The sequence below is a fragment of the Zea mays genome, chromosome 4, assembly GCF_902167145.1.
Source record: "Zea mays cultivar B73 chromosome 4, Zm-B73-REFERENCE-NAM-5.0, whole genome shotgun sequence".
In the NCBI taxonomy this organism is placed as follows: domain Eukaryota; kingdom Viridiplantae; phylum Streptophyta; class Magnoliopsida; order Poales; family Poaceae; genus Zea; species Zea mays.
Window position 1 is genome coordinate 107,623,730 of NC_050099.1, and position 15,692 is coordinate 107,639,421.

Below are 15,692 nucleotides of genomic sequence, written 5' to 3' on the forward strand. Positions count from 1 at the left end.
GAGACCATAATGGTCAAAAAGCCATATGAGTTATCCTTCGATACATAGGGTTTAAGGTTTGGGGTTTAGAGTTTCGAGTTGAGGGTTTGGCTTTCAGTGTTTAGGGTTCAGGATTTATGGTTTGGCCAAATTTTTTCTATCTCTAGACATTTATTAAGGTTTGGATAAATTCTACTATCTCTAAAATTTTACTATGGTTTGCACTTAGTTTGTTTATGGTCTCTGTATTTTACTATTACTTGGTTTATATTTTAATATTGGTTGGACACAAATCACATTCTTGGGTTTTTGGTGGAAACCATGTAATGGTAAAAAATCCATAGGTGTAAGCATTCGATACATAGGGTTTAGGGTTTGATGTTTAGGTTGGACACAAATCACAATCTTGGTTCTTTAGTGGAGACCATAATGGTCAAAAAGCCATATGAGTTATCCTTAGATACATAGGGTTTAGGGTTTGGCGTTTAGGGTTTCGAGTTCAAGGTTTGGGGTTCTGCGTTTAGTGCTTAGGGTTAAGGATTTAGGCTTTAGGCAAATTTTTCTGTCTTTATACATTTATTAATGTTTGGATAAATAGTACTATCTCTTCAATCCTACTATGGTTCGGCCTAAAATTTTTCGATTTCTAGATTTTGCTACTCTTTTGGTTAAATTTTACTATAGGTTGGACACAAATCACAATCTTGGTTCTTTAGTGGAGACCATAATGGTCAAAAGGCCATATGAGTTATCCTTCGATACACAGGGTTTAGGGTTTGGGGTTTAGAGTTTCGAGTTAAGGGTTTGTGTTTTAGTGTTTAGTGTTTGGGCAAAAATTTTCTATCTCTAGACATTTATTAAGGTTTGGATAAATTGTACTATCTCTAAAATTTTACAATGGTTTGCACTTAATTTTTTTAATGATCTTTGTATTTTACTATTACTTGGATTACATTTTAATATTGGTTGGACACAATTCGCATTCTTGGGTTTTTTGTGGAAACCATTTAATGCTAAAAAATGTATAGGTGTAAGCATTCGATACATAGGGTCTAGGTTATGATGTTTAGGGTTGGCGTTAGGGTTTAGGGTTACGTGTTTGGGGTCTGGTGTTTCGTGTTTAGGGTTGAGGGTTATGATTAAGTGTTTAGTGTTTGGACACAAATCACAATCTTGGTTCTTTAGTGGAGACCATAATGGTCAAAAAGCCATATGAGTTATCCTTCGATACATAGGGTTTAAGGTTTGGGGTTTAGAGTTTCGAGTTGAGGGTTTGGCTTTCAGTGTTTAGGGTTCAGGATTTATGGTTTGGCCAAATTTTTTCTATCTCTAGACATTTATTAAGGTTTGGATAAATTCTACTATCTCTAAAATTTTACTATGGTTTGCACTTAGTTTGTTTATGGTCTCTGTATTTTACTATTACTTGGTTTATATTTTAATATTGGTTGGACACAAATCACATTCTTGGGTTTTTGGTGGAAACCATTTAATGGTAAAAAATCCATAGGTGTAAGCATTCGATACATAGGGTTTAGGGTTTGATGTTTAGGTTGGACACAAATCGCAATCTTGGTTCTTTAGTGGAGACCATAATGGTCAAAAAGCCATATGAGTTATCCTTAGATACATAGGGTTTAGGGTTTGGCGTTTAGGGTTTCGAGTTCAAGGTTTGGGGTTCTGCGTTTAGTGCTTAGGGTTAAGGATTTAGGCTTTAGGCAAATTTTTCTGTCTTTATACATTTATTAATGTTTGGATAAATAGTACTATCTCTTCAATCCTACTATGGTTCAGCCTAAAATTTTTCGATTTCTAGATTTTGCTACTCTTTTGGTTAAATTTTACTATAGGTTGGACACAAATCACAATCTTGGTTCTTTAGTGGAGACCATAATGGTCAAAAGGCCATATGAGTTATCCTTCGATACACAGGGTTTAGGGTTTGGGGTTTAGAGTTTCGAGTTAAGGGTTTGTGTTTTAGTGTTTAGTGTTTGGGCAAAAATTTTCTATCTCTAGACATTTATTAAGGTTTGGATAAATTGTACTATCTCTAAAATTTTACAATGGTTTGCACTTAATTTTTTTTATGATCTTTGTATTTTACTATTACTTGGATTACATTTTAATATTGGTTGGACACAATTCGCATTCTTGGGTTTTTTTGTGGAAACCATTTAATGCTAAAAAATGTATAGGTGTAAGCATTCGATACATAGGGTCTAGGTTATGATGTTTAGGGTTGGCGTTAGGGTTTAGGGTTACGTGTTTGGGGTCTGGTGTTTCGTGTTTAGGGTTGAGGGTTATGATTAAGTGTTTAGTGTTTGGACACAAATCACAATCTTGGTTCTTTAGTGGAGACCATAATGGTCAAAAAGCCATATGAGTTATCCTTCGATACATAGGGTTTAAGGTTTGGGGTTTAGAGTTTCGAGTTGAGGGTTTGGCTTTCAGTGTTTAGGGTTCAGGATTTATGGTTTGGCCAAATTTTTTCTATCTCTAGACATTTATTAAGGTTTGGATAAATTCTACTATCTCTAAAATTTTACTATGGTTTGCACTTAGTTTGTTTATGGTCTCTGTATTTTACTATTACTTGGTTTATATTTTAATATTGGTTGGACACAAATCACATTCTTGGGTTTTTGGTGGAAACCATGTAATGGTAAAAAATCCATAGGTGTAAGCATTCGATACATAGGGTTTAGGGTTTGATGTTTAGGTTGGACACAAATCGCAATCTTGGTTCTTTAGTGGAGACCATAATGGTCAAAAAGCCATATGAGTTATCCTTAGATACATAGGGTTTAGGGTTTGGCGTTTAGGGTTTCGAGTTCAAGGTTTGGGGTTCTGCGTTTAGTGCTTAGGGTTAAGGATTTAGGCTTTAGGCAAATTTTTCTGTCTTTATACATTTATTAATGTTTGGATAAATAGTACTATCTCTTCAATCCTACTATGGTTCGGCCTAAAATTTTTCGATTTCTAGATTTTGCTACTCTTTTGGTTAAATTTTACTATAGGTTGGACACAAATCACAATCTTGGTTCTTTAGTGGAGACCATAATGGTCAAAAGGCCATATGAGTTATCCTTCGATACACAGGGTTTAGGGTTTGGGGTTTAGAGTTTCGAGTTAAGGGTTTGTGTTTTAGTGTTTAGTGTTTGGGCAAAAATTTTCTATCTCTAGACATTTATTAAGGTTTGGATAAATTGTACTATCTCTAAAATTTTACAATGGTTTGCACTTAATTTTTTTAAGATCTTTGTATTTTACTATTACTTGGATTACATTTTAATATTGGTTGGACACAATTCGCATTCTTGGGTTTTTTGTGGAAACCATTTAATGCTAAAAAATGTATAGGTGTAAGCATTCGATACATAGGGTCTAGGTTATGATGTTTAGGGTTGGCGTTAGGGTTTAGGGTTACGTGTTTGGGGTCTGGTGTTTCGTGTTTAGGGTTGAGGGTTATGATTAAGTGTTTAGTGTTTGGACACAAATCACAATCTTGGTTCTTTAGTGGAGACCATAATGGTCAAAAAGCCATATGAGTTATCCTTCGATACATAGGGTTTAAGGTTTGGGGTTTAGAGTTTCGAGTTGAGGGTTTGGCTTTCAGTGTTTAGGGTTCAGGATTTATGGTTTGGCCAAATTTTTTCTATCTCTAGACATTTATTAAGGTTTGGATAAATTCTACTATCTCTAAAATTTTACTATGGTTTGCACTTAGTTTGTTTATGGTCTCTGTATTTTACTATTACTTGGTTTATATTTTAATATTGGTTGGACACAAATCACATTCTTGGGTTTTTGGTGGAAACCATTTAATGGTAAAAAATCCATAGGTGTAAGCATTCGATACATAGGGTTTAGGGTTTGATGTTTAGGTTGGACACAAATCGCAATCTTGGTTCTTTAGTGGAGACCATAATGGTCAAAAAGCCATATGAGTTATCCTTAGATACATAGGGTTTAGGGTTTGGCGTTTAGGGTTTCGAGTTCAAGGTTTGGGGTTCTGCGTTTAGTGCTTAGGGTTAAGGATTTAGGCTTTAGGCAAATTTTTCTGTCTTTATACATTTATTAATGTTTGGATAAATAGTACTATCTCTTCAATCCTACTATGGTTCAGCCTAAAATTTTTCGATTTCTAGATTTTGCTACTCTTTTGGTTAAATTTTACTATAGGTTGGACACAAATCACAATCTTGGTTCTTTAGTGGAGACCATAATGGTCAAAAGGCCATATGAGTTATCCTTCGATACACAGGGTTTAGGGTTTGGGGTTTAGAGTTTCGAGTTAAGGGTTTGTGTTTTAGTGTTTAGTGTTTGGGCAAAAATTTTCTATCTCTAGACATTTATTAAGGTTTGGATAAATTGTACTATCTCTAAAATTTTACAATGGTTTGCACTTAATTTTTTTTATGATCTTTGTATTTTACTATTACTTGGATTACATTTTAATATTGGTTGGACACAATTCGCATTCTTGGGTTTTTTTGTGGAAACCATTTAATGCTAAAAAATGTATAGGTGTAAGCATTCGATACATAGGGTCTAGGTTATGATGTTTAGGGTTGGCGTTAGGGTTTAGGGTTACGTGTTTGGGGTCTGGTGTTTCGTGTTTAGGGTTGAGGGTTATGATTAAGTGTTTAGTGTTTGGACACAAATCACAATCTTGGTTCTTTAGTGGAGACCATAATGGTCAAAAAGCCATATGAGTTATCCTTCGATACATGGGGTTTAAGGTTTGGGGTTTAGAGTTTCGAGTTGAGGGTTTGGCTTTCAGTGTTTAGGGTTCAGGATTTATGGTTTGGCCAAATTTTTTCTATCTCTAGACATTTATTAAGGTTTGGATAAATTCTACTATCTCTAAAATTTTACTATGGTTTGCACTTAGTTTGTTTATGGTCTCTGTATTTTACTATTACTTGGTTTATATTTTAATATTGGTTGGACACAAATCACATTCTTGGGTTTTTGGTGGAAACCATTTAATGGTAAAAAATCCATAGGTGTAAGCATTCGATACATAGGGTTTAGGGTTTGATGTTTAGGTTGGACACAAATCGCAATCTTGGTTCTTTAGTGGAGACCATAATGGTCAAAAAGCCATATGAGTTATCCTTAGATACATAGGGTTTAGGGTTTGGCGTTTAGGGTTTCGAGTTCAAGGTTTGGGGTTCTGCGTTTAGTGCTTAGGGTTAAGGATTTAGGCTTTAGGCAAATTTTTCTGTCTTTTTACATTTATTAATGTTTGGATAAATAGTACTCTCTCTTCAATCCTACTATGGTTCGGCCTAAAATTTTTCGATTTCTAGATTTTGCTACTCTTTTGGTTAAATTTTACTATAGGTTGGACACAAATCACAATCTTGGTTCTTTAGTGGAGACCATAATGGTCAAAAGGCCATATGAGTTATCCTTCGATACACAGGGTTTAGGGTTTGGGGTTTAGAGTTTCGAGTTAAGGGTTTGTGTTTTAGTGTTTAGTGTTTGGGCAAAAATTTTCTATCTCTAGACATTTATTAAGGTTTGGATAAATTGTACTATCTCTAAAATTTTACAATGGTTTGCACTTAATTTTTTTTATGATCTTTGTATTTTACTATTACTTGGATTACATTTTAATATTGGTTGGACACAATTCGCATTCTTGGGTTTTTTGTGGAAACCATTTAATGCTAAAAAATGTATAGGTGTAAGCATTCGATACATAGGGTCTAGGTTATGATGTTTAGGGTTGGCGTTAGGGTTTAGGGTTATGTGTTTGGGGTCTGGTGTTTCGTGTTTAGGGTTGAGGGTTATGATTAAGTGTTTAGTGTTTGGACACAAATCACAATCTTGGTTCTTTAGTGGAGACCATAATGGTCAAAAAGCCATATGAGTTATCCTTCGATACATAGGGTTTAAGGTTTGGGGTTTAGAGTTTCGAGTTGAGGGTTTGGCTTTCAGTGTTTAGGGTTCAGGATTTATGGTTTGGCCAAATTTTTTCTATCTCTAGACATTTATTAAGGTTTGGATAAATTCTACTATCTCTAAAATTTGACTATGGTTTGCACTTAGTTTGTTTATGGTCTCTGTATTTTACTATTACTTGGTTTATATTTTAATATTGGTTGGACACAAATCACATTCTTGGGTTTTTGGTGGAAACCATTTAATGGTAAAAAATCCATAGGTGTAAGCATTCGATACATAGGGTTTAGGGTTTGATGTTTAGGTTGGACACAAATCGCAATCTTGGTTCTTTAGTGGAGACCATAATGGTCAAAAAGCCATATGAGTTATCCTTAGATACATAGGGTTTAGGGTTTGGCGTTTAGGGTTTCGAGTTCAAGGTTTGGGGTTCTGCGTTTAGTGCTTAGGGTTAAGGATTTAGGCTTTAGGCAAATTTTTCTGTCTTTATACATTTATTAATGTTTGGATAAATAGTACTATCTCTTCAATCCTACTATGGTTCAGCCTAAAATTTTTCGATTTCTAGATTTTGCTACTCTTTTGGTTAAATTTTACTATAGGTTGGACACAAATCACAATCTTGGTTCTTTAGTGGAGACCATAATGGTCAAAAGGCCATATGAGTTATCCTTCGATACACAGGGTTTAGGGTTTGGGGTTTAGAGTTTCGAGTTAAGGGTTTGTGTTTTAGTGTTTAGTGTTTGGGCAAAAATTTTCTATCTCTAGACATTTATTAAGGTTTGGATAAATTGTACTATCTCTAAAATTTTACAATGGTTTGCACTTAATTTTTTTTATGATCTTTGTATTTTACTATTACTTGGATTACATTTTAATATTGGTTGGACACAATTCGCATTCTTGGGTTTTTTGTGGAAACCATTTAATGCTAAAAAATGTATAGGTGTAAGCATTCGATACATAGGGTCTAGGTTATGATGTTTAGGGTTGGCGTTAGGGTTTAGGGTTACGTGTTTGGGGTCTGGTGTTTCGTGTTTAGGGTTGAGGGTTATGATTAAGTGTTTAGTGTTTGGACACAAATCACAATCTTGGTTCTTTAGTGGAGACCATAATGGTCAAAAAGCCATATGAGTTATCCTTCGATACATGGGGTTTAAGGTTTGGGGTTTAGAGTTTCGAGTTGAGGGTTTGGCTTTCAGTGTTTAGGGTTCAGGATTTATGGTTTGGCCAAATTTTTTCTATCTCTAGACATTTATTAAGGTTTGGATAAATTCTACTATCTCTAAAATTTTACTATGGTTTGCACTTAGTTTGTTTATGGTCTCTGTATTTTACTATTACTTGGTTTATATTTTAATATTGGTTGGACACAAATCACATTCTTGGGTTTTTGGTGGAAACCATTTAATGGTAAAAAATCCATAGGTGTAAGCATTCGATACATAGGGTTTAGGGTTTGATGTTTAGGTTGGACACAAATCGCAATCTTGGTTCTTTAGTGGAGACCATAATGGTCAAAAAGCCATATGAGTTATCCTTAGATACATAGGGTTTAGGGTTTGGCGTTTAGGGTTTCGAGTTCAAGGTTTGGGGTTCTGCGTTTAGTGCTTAGGGTTAAGGATTTAGGCTTTAGGCAAATTTTTCTGTCTTTATACATTTATTAATGTTTGGATAAATAGTACTATCTCTTCAATCCTACTATGGTTCAGCCTAAAATTTTTCGATTTCTAGATTTTGCTACTCTTTTGGTTAAATTTTACTATAGGTTGGACACAAATCACAATCTTGGTTCTTTAGTGGAGACCATAATGGTCAAAAGGCCATATGAGTTATCCTTCGATACACAGGATTTAGGGTTTGGGGTTTAGAGTTTCGAGTTAAGGGTTTGTGTTTTAGTGTTTAGTGTTTGGGCAAAAATTTTCTATCTCTAGACATTTATTAAGGTTTGGATAAATTGTACTATCTCTAAAATTTTACAATGGTTTGCACTTAATTTTTTTTATGATCTTTGTATTTTACTATTACTTGGATTACATTTTAATATTGGTTGGACACAATTCGCATTCTTGGGTTTTTTGTGGAAACCATTTAATGCTAAAAAATGTATAGGTGTAAGCATTCGATACATAGGGTCTAGGTTATGATGTTTAGGGTTGGCGTTAGGGTTTAGGGTTACGTGTTTGGGGTCTGGGGTTTCGTGTTTAGGGTTGAGGGTTATGATTAAGTGTTTAGTGTTTGGACACAAATCACAATCTTGGTTCTTTAGTGGAGACCATAATGGTCAAAAAGCCATATGAGTTATCCTTCGATACATAGGGTTTAAGGTTTGGGGTTTAGAGTTTCGAGTTGAGGGTTTGGCTTTCAGTGTTTAGGGTTCAGGATTTATGGTTTGGCCAAATTTTTTCTATCTCTAGACATTTATTAAGGTTTGGATAAATTCTACTATCTCTAAAATTTGACTACGGTTTGCACTTAGTTTGTTTATGGTCTCTGTATTTTACTATTACTTGGTTTATATTTTAATATTGGTTGGACACAAATCACATTCTTGGGTTTTTGGTGGAAACCATTTAATGGTAAAAAATCCATAGGTGTAAGCATTCGATACATAGGGTTTAGGGTTTGATGTTTAGGTTGGACACAAATCGCAATCTTGGTTCTTTAGTGGAGACCATAATGGTCAAAAAGCCATATGAGTTATCCTTAGATACATAGGGTTTAGGGTTTGGCGTTTAGGGTTTCGAGTTCAAGGTTTGGGGTTCTGCGTTTAGTGCTTAGGGTTAAGGATTTAGGCTTTAGGCAAATTTTTCTGTCTTTATACATTTATTAATGTTTGGATAAATAGTACTATCTCTTCAATCCTACTATGGTTCAGCCTAAAATTTTTCGATTTCTAGATTTTGCTACTCTTTTGGTTAAATTTTACTATAGGTTGGACACAAATCACAATCTTGGTTCTTTAGTGGAGACCATAATGGTCAAAAGGCCATATGAGTTATCCTTCGATACACAGGGTTTAGGGTTTGGGGTTTAGAGTTTCGAGTTAAGGGTTTGTGTTTTAGTGTTTAGTGTTTGGGCAAAAATTTTCTATCTCTAGACATTTATTAAGGTTTGGATAAATTGTACTATCTCTAAAATTTTACAATGGTTTGCACTTAATTTTTTTTATGATCTTTGTATTTTACTATTACTTGGATTACATTTTAATATTGGTTGGACACAATTCGCATTCTTGGGTTTTTTGTGGAAACCATTTAATGCTAAAAAATGTATAGGTGTAAGCATTCGATACATAGGGTCTAGGTTATGATGTTTAGGGTTGGCGTTAGGGTTTAGGGTTACGTGTTTGGGGTCTAGTGTTTCGTGTTTAGGGTTGAGGGTTATGATTAAGTGTTTAGTGTTTGGACACAAATCACAATCTTGGTTCTTTAGTGGAGACCATAATGGTCAAAAAGCCATATGAGTTATCCTTCGATACATGGGGTTTAAGGTTTGGGGTTTAGAGTTTCGAGTTGAGGGTTTGGCTTTCAGTGTTTAGGGTTCAGGATTTATGGTTTGGCCAAATTTTTTCTATCTCTAGACATTTATTAAGGTTTGGATAAATTCTACTATCTCTAAAATTTTACTATGGTTTGCACTTAGTTTGTTTATGGTCTCTGTATTTTACTATTACTTGGTTTATATTTTAATATTGGTTGGACACAAATCACATTCTTGGGTTTTTGGTGGAAACCATTTAATGGTAAAAAATCCATAGGTGTAAGCATTCGATACATAGGGTTTAGGGTTTGATGTTTAGGTTGGACACAAATCGCAATCTTGGTTCTTTAGTGGAGACCATAATGGTCAAAAAGCCATATGAGTTATCCTTAGATACATAGGGTTTAGGGTTTGGCGTTTAGGGTTTCGAGTTCAAGGTTTGGGGTTCTGCGTTTAGTGCTTAGGGTTAAGGATTTAGGCTTTAGGCAAATTTTTCTGTCTTTATACATTTATTAATGTTTGGATAAATAGTACTATCTCTTCAATCCTACTATGGTTCAGCCTAAAATTTTTCGATTTCTAGATTTTGCTACTCTTTTGGTTAAATTTTACTATAGGTTGGACACAAATCACAATCTTGGTTCTTTAGTGGAGACCATAATGGTCAAAAGGCCATATGAGTTATCCTTCGATACACAGGATTTAGGGTTTGGGGTTTAGAGTTTCGAGTTAAGGGTTTGTGTTTTAGTGTTTAGTGTTTGGGCAAAAATTTTCTATCTCTAGACATTTATTAAGGTTTGGATAAATTGTACTATCTCTAAAATTTTACAATGGTTTGCACTTAATTTTTTTATGATCTTTGTATTTTACTATTACTTGGATTACATTTTAATATTGGTTGGACACAATTCGCATTCTTGGGTTTTTTGTGGAAACCATTTAATGCTAAAAAATGTATAGGTGTAAGCATTCGATACATAGGGTCTAGGTTATGATGTTTAGGGTTGGCGTTAGGGTTTAGGGTTACGTGTTTGGGGTCTGGTGTTTCGTGTTTAGGGTTGAGAGTTATGATTAAGTGTTTAGTGTTTGGACACAAATCACAATCTTGGTTCTTTAGTGGAGACCATAATGGTCAAAAAGCCATATGAGTTATCCTTCGATACATAGGGTTTAAGGTTTGGGGTTTAGAGTTTCGAGTTGAGGGTTTGGCTTTCAGTGTTTAGGGTTCAGGATTTATGGTTTGGCCAAATTTTTTCTGTCTCTAGACATTTATTAAGGTTTGGATAAATTGTACTATCTCTAAAATTTTACTATGGTTTGCACTTAGTTTGTTTATGGTCTCTGTATTTTACTATTACTTGGTTTATATTTTAATATTGGTTGGACACAAATCACATTCTTGGGTTTTTGGTGGAAACCATTTAATGGTAAAAAATCCATAGGTGTAAGCATTCGATACATAGGGTTTAGGGTTTGATGTTTAGGTTGGACACAAATCACAATCTTGGTTCTTTAGTGGAGACCATAATGGTCAAAAAGCCATATGAGTTATCCTTAGATACATAGGGTTTAGGGTTTGGCGTTTAGGGTTTCGAGTTCAAGGTTTGGGGTTCAGCGTTTAGTGCTTAGGGTTAAGGATTTAGGCTTTAGGCAAATTTTTCTGTCTTTATACATTTATTAATGTTTGGATAAATAGTACTATCTCTTCAATCCTACTATGGTTCGGCCTAAAATTTTTCGATTTCTAGATTTTGCCACTCTTTTAATTAAATTTTACTATAGGTTGGACACAAATCACAATCTTGGTTCTTTAGTCGAGACCATAATGGTAAAAAAGCCATGTGAGTTATCCTTCAATACACAGGGTTTAGGGTTTGGGGTTTAGAGTTTCGAGTTAAGGGTTTGTGTTTTAGTGTTTACTGTTTAGTGTTTGGGCAAATTTTTTCTGTCTCTAGACATTTATTAAGGTTTTGATAAATTGTACTATCTCTAAAATTTAACAATGGTTTGCACTTAATTTTTTTATGATATTTGTATTTTACTATTACATGGATTACATTTTAATATTGGTTGGACACAATTCGCATTCTTGGGTTTTTAGTGGAAACCATTTAATGCTAAAAAATGCATAGGTGTAAGCATTCGATACATAGGGTCTAGGTTATGATGTTTAGGGTTGGCGTTAGGGTTTAGGGTTATGTGTTTGGGGTCTGGTGTTTAGTGTTTAGGGTTGAGGGTTATGATTAAGTGTTTAGTGTTTGGACACAAATCAAAATCTTGGTTCTTTAGTGGAGACCATAATGGTCAAAAAGCCATATGAGTTATCCTTCGATGCATAGGGTTTAAGGTTTGGGGTTTAGAGTTTCGAGTTGAGGGTTTGGCTTTAAGTGTTTAGGGTTCAGGATTTATGGTTTGGCCAAATTTTTTCTGTCTCTAGACATTTATTAAGGTTTGGATAAACTGTACTGTCTCTAAAATTTTACTATGGTTTTCACTTAGTTTGTTTATGGTCTCTGTATTTTACTATTACTTGGTTTATATTTTAATATTGGTTGGACACAAATCACATTCTTGGGTTTTTGGTGGAAACCATTTCATGGTAAAAAATCCATAGGTGTAAGCATTCGATACATAGGGTTTAGGGTTTGATGTTTAGGTTGGACACAAATCACAATCTTGGTTCTTTAGTGGAGACCATAATGGTCAAAAAGCCATATGAGTTATCCTTCCTTACAGGGTTTAGGGTTTGGGGTTTAGTGTTTCGAGTTAAGGGTTTGTGTTTTAGTGTTTAGTGTTTAGGCAAATTTTTCTGTCTCTAGACATTTATTAAGGTTTTGATAAATTGTACTATCTCTAAAATTTAACAATGGTTTGCACTTAATTTTTTTATGATCTTTGTATTTTACTATTACTTGGATTACATTTTAATATTGGTTGGACACCATTCGCATTCTTGGGTTTTTTTGTGGAAACCATTTAATGCTAAAAAATGCATAGGTGTAAGCATTCGGTATATAGGGTTTAGGGTTTGATGTTTAGGGTTCGGGCGTTACGGTTTAGAGATTTGGGTTTGGGGTCCGCCGTTTAGTGTATACGATTGAGGGTTATGGTTAAGTCTTTAGGGTTTGGGAAAATTTTATCTATCTCTAGACATTTATTATGGCCTAGATAAACTTGTACTATCTCTTCAATCCTACTATGGTTCGGCCTAAAATTTTTCGATTTCTAGATTTTGCTACTCTTTTGGTTAAATTTTACTATAGGTTGGACACAAATCACAATCTTGGTTCTTTAGTGGAGACCATAATGGTCAAAAAGCCATATGAGTTATCCTTCGATACACAGGGTTTAGGGTTTGGGGTTTAGAGTTTCGAGTTAAGGGTTTGTGTTTTAGTGTTTAGTGTTTAGTGTTTGGGCAAATTTTTTCTGTCTCTAGACATTTATTAAGGTTTTGATAAATTGTACTATCTCTAAAATTTTACAATGGTTTGCACTTAATTTTTTTATGATCTTTCTATTTTACTATTACTTGGATTACATTTTAATATTGGTTGGACACAATTCACATTCTTGGGTTTTTTGTGGAAACCATTTAATGCTAAAAAATGCATAGGTGTAAGCATTCGATACATAGGGTCTAGGTTATGATGTTTAGGGTTGGCGTTAGGGTTTAGGGTTAAGTGTTTGGGGTCTGGTGTTTAGTGTTTAGGGTTGAGGGTTATGATTAAGTGTTTAGTGTTTGGACACAAATCACAATCTTGGTTCCTTAGTCGAGACCATAATGGTCAAAAAGCCATATGAGTTATCCTTCGATACATAGGGTTTAAGGTTTGGGGTTTAGAGTTTCGAGTTGAGGGTTTGGCTTTCAGTGTTTAGGGTTCAGGATTTATGGTTTGGCCAAATTTTTTCTGTCTCTAGACATTTATTAAGGTTTGGATAAATTGTACTATCTCTAAAATTTTACTATGGTTTGCACTTAGTTTGTTTATGGTCTCTGTATTTTACTATTACTTGGTTTATATTTTAATATTGGTTGGACACAAATCACATTCTTGGGTTTTTGGTGGAAACCATTTAATGGTAAAAAATCCATAGGTGTAAGCATTCGATACATAGGGTTTAGGGTTTGATGTTTAGGTTGGACACAAATCACAATCTTGGTTCTTTAGTGGAGACCATAATGGTCAAAAAGCCATATGAGTTATCCTTCGATACACAGGGTTTAGGGTTTGGGGTTTAGAGTTTTGAGTTAAGGGTTTGTATTTTAGTGTTTAGTGTTTGGGCAAATTTTTTCTGTCTCTAGACATTTATTAAGGTTTTGATAAATTGTACTATCTCTAAAATTTAACAATGGTTTGCACTTAATTTTTTTATGATCTTTGTATTTTACTATTACTTGGATTACATTTTAATATTGGTTGGACAAAATTCGCATTCTTGGGTTTTTTGTGGAAACCATTTAATGCTAAAAAATGCATAGGTGTAAGCATTCAGTATATAGGGTTTAGGGTTTGATGTTTAGGGTTCGGGCGTTACGGTTTAGGGATTTGGGTTTGGGGTCCGGTGTTTAGTGTATACGATTGAGGGTTATGGTTAAGTCTTTAGGGTTTGGGAAAAATTTATCTATCTCTAGACATTTATTATGGCCTAGATAAAATTGTACTATCTCTTCAATCCTACTATGGTTCGGCCTAAAATTTTTCGATTTCTAGATTTTGCTACTCTTTTGGTTAAATTTTACTATAGGTTGGACACAAATCACAATCTTGGTTCTTTAGTAGAGACCATAATGGTCAAAAAGCCATATGAGTTATCCTTCGATACATAGGGTTTAGGGTTTGAGGTTTAGAGTTTCGAGTTAAGGGTTTGTGTTTTAGTGTTTAGTGTTTAGTGTTTGGGCAAATTTTTTCTGTCTCTAGACATTTATTAAGGTTTTGATAAATTGTACTATCTCTAAAATTTTACAATGGTTTGCACTTAATTTTTTTATGATCTTCGTATTTTACTATTACTTGGATTACATTTTAATATTGGTTGGACACAATTCACATTCTTGGGTTTTTTGTGGAAACCATTTAATGCTAAAAAATGCATAGGTGTAAGCATTCGATACATAGGGTCTAGGTTATGATGTTTAGGGTTGGCGTTAGGGTTTAGGGTTAAATGTTTGGGGTCCGGTGTTTAGTGTTTAGGGTTGAGGGTTATGATTAAGTGTTTAGTGTTTGGACACAAATCACAATCTTGGTTCTTTAGTGGAGACCATAATGGTCAAAAAGCCATATGAGTTATCCTTCGATACATAGGGTTTAAGGTTTGGGGTTTAGAGTTTCGAGTTGAGGGTTTGGCTTTCAGTGTTTAGGGTTCAGGATTTATGTTTGGCCAAATTTTTTCTGTCTCTAGACATTTATTAAGGTTTGGATAAATTGTACTATCTCTAAAATTTTACTATGGTTTGCACTTAGTTTGTTTATGGTCTCTGTATTTTCCTATTACTTGGTTTATATTTTAATATTGGTTGGGCACAAATCACATTCTTGGGTTTTTGGTGGAAACCATTTAATGGTAAAAAAATCATAGGTGTAAGCATTCGATACATAGGGTTTAGGGTTTGATGTTTAGGTTGGACACAAATCACAATCTTGGTTCTTTAGTGGAGACCACAATGGTCAAAAAGCCATATGAGTTATCCTTCGATACACAGGGTTTAGGGTTTGGGGTTTAGAGTTTCGAGTTAAGGGTTTGTGTTTTAGTGTTTAGTGTTTAGTGTTTGGGCAAATTTTTTCTGTCTCTAGACATTTATTAAGGTTTTGATAAATTGTACTATCTCTAAAATTTAACAATGGTTTGCACTTAATTTTTTTATGATCTTTGTATTTTACTATTACTTGGATTACATTTTAATATTGGTTGGACACAATTCACATTCTTGGGTTTTTTGTGGAAACCATTTAATGCTAAAAATGCATAGGTGTAAGCATTCGATACATAGGGTCTAGGTTATGATGTTTAGGGTTGGCGTTAGGGTTTAGGGTTAAGTGTTTGGGGTCTGGTGTTTAGTGTTTAGGGTTGAGGGTTATGATTAAGTGTTTAGTGTTTGGACACAAATCACAATCTTGGTTCTTTAGTGGAGACCATAATGGTCAAAAAGCCATATGAGTTATCCTTCGATACATAGGGTTTAAGGTTTGGGGTTTAGAGTTTCGAGTTGAGGGTTTGGCTTTCAGTGTTTAGGGTTCAGGATTTATGGTTTGGCCAAATTTTTTCTGTCTCTAGACATTTATTAAGGTTTGGATAAATTGTACTATCTCTAAAATTTT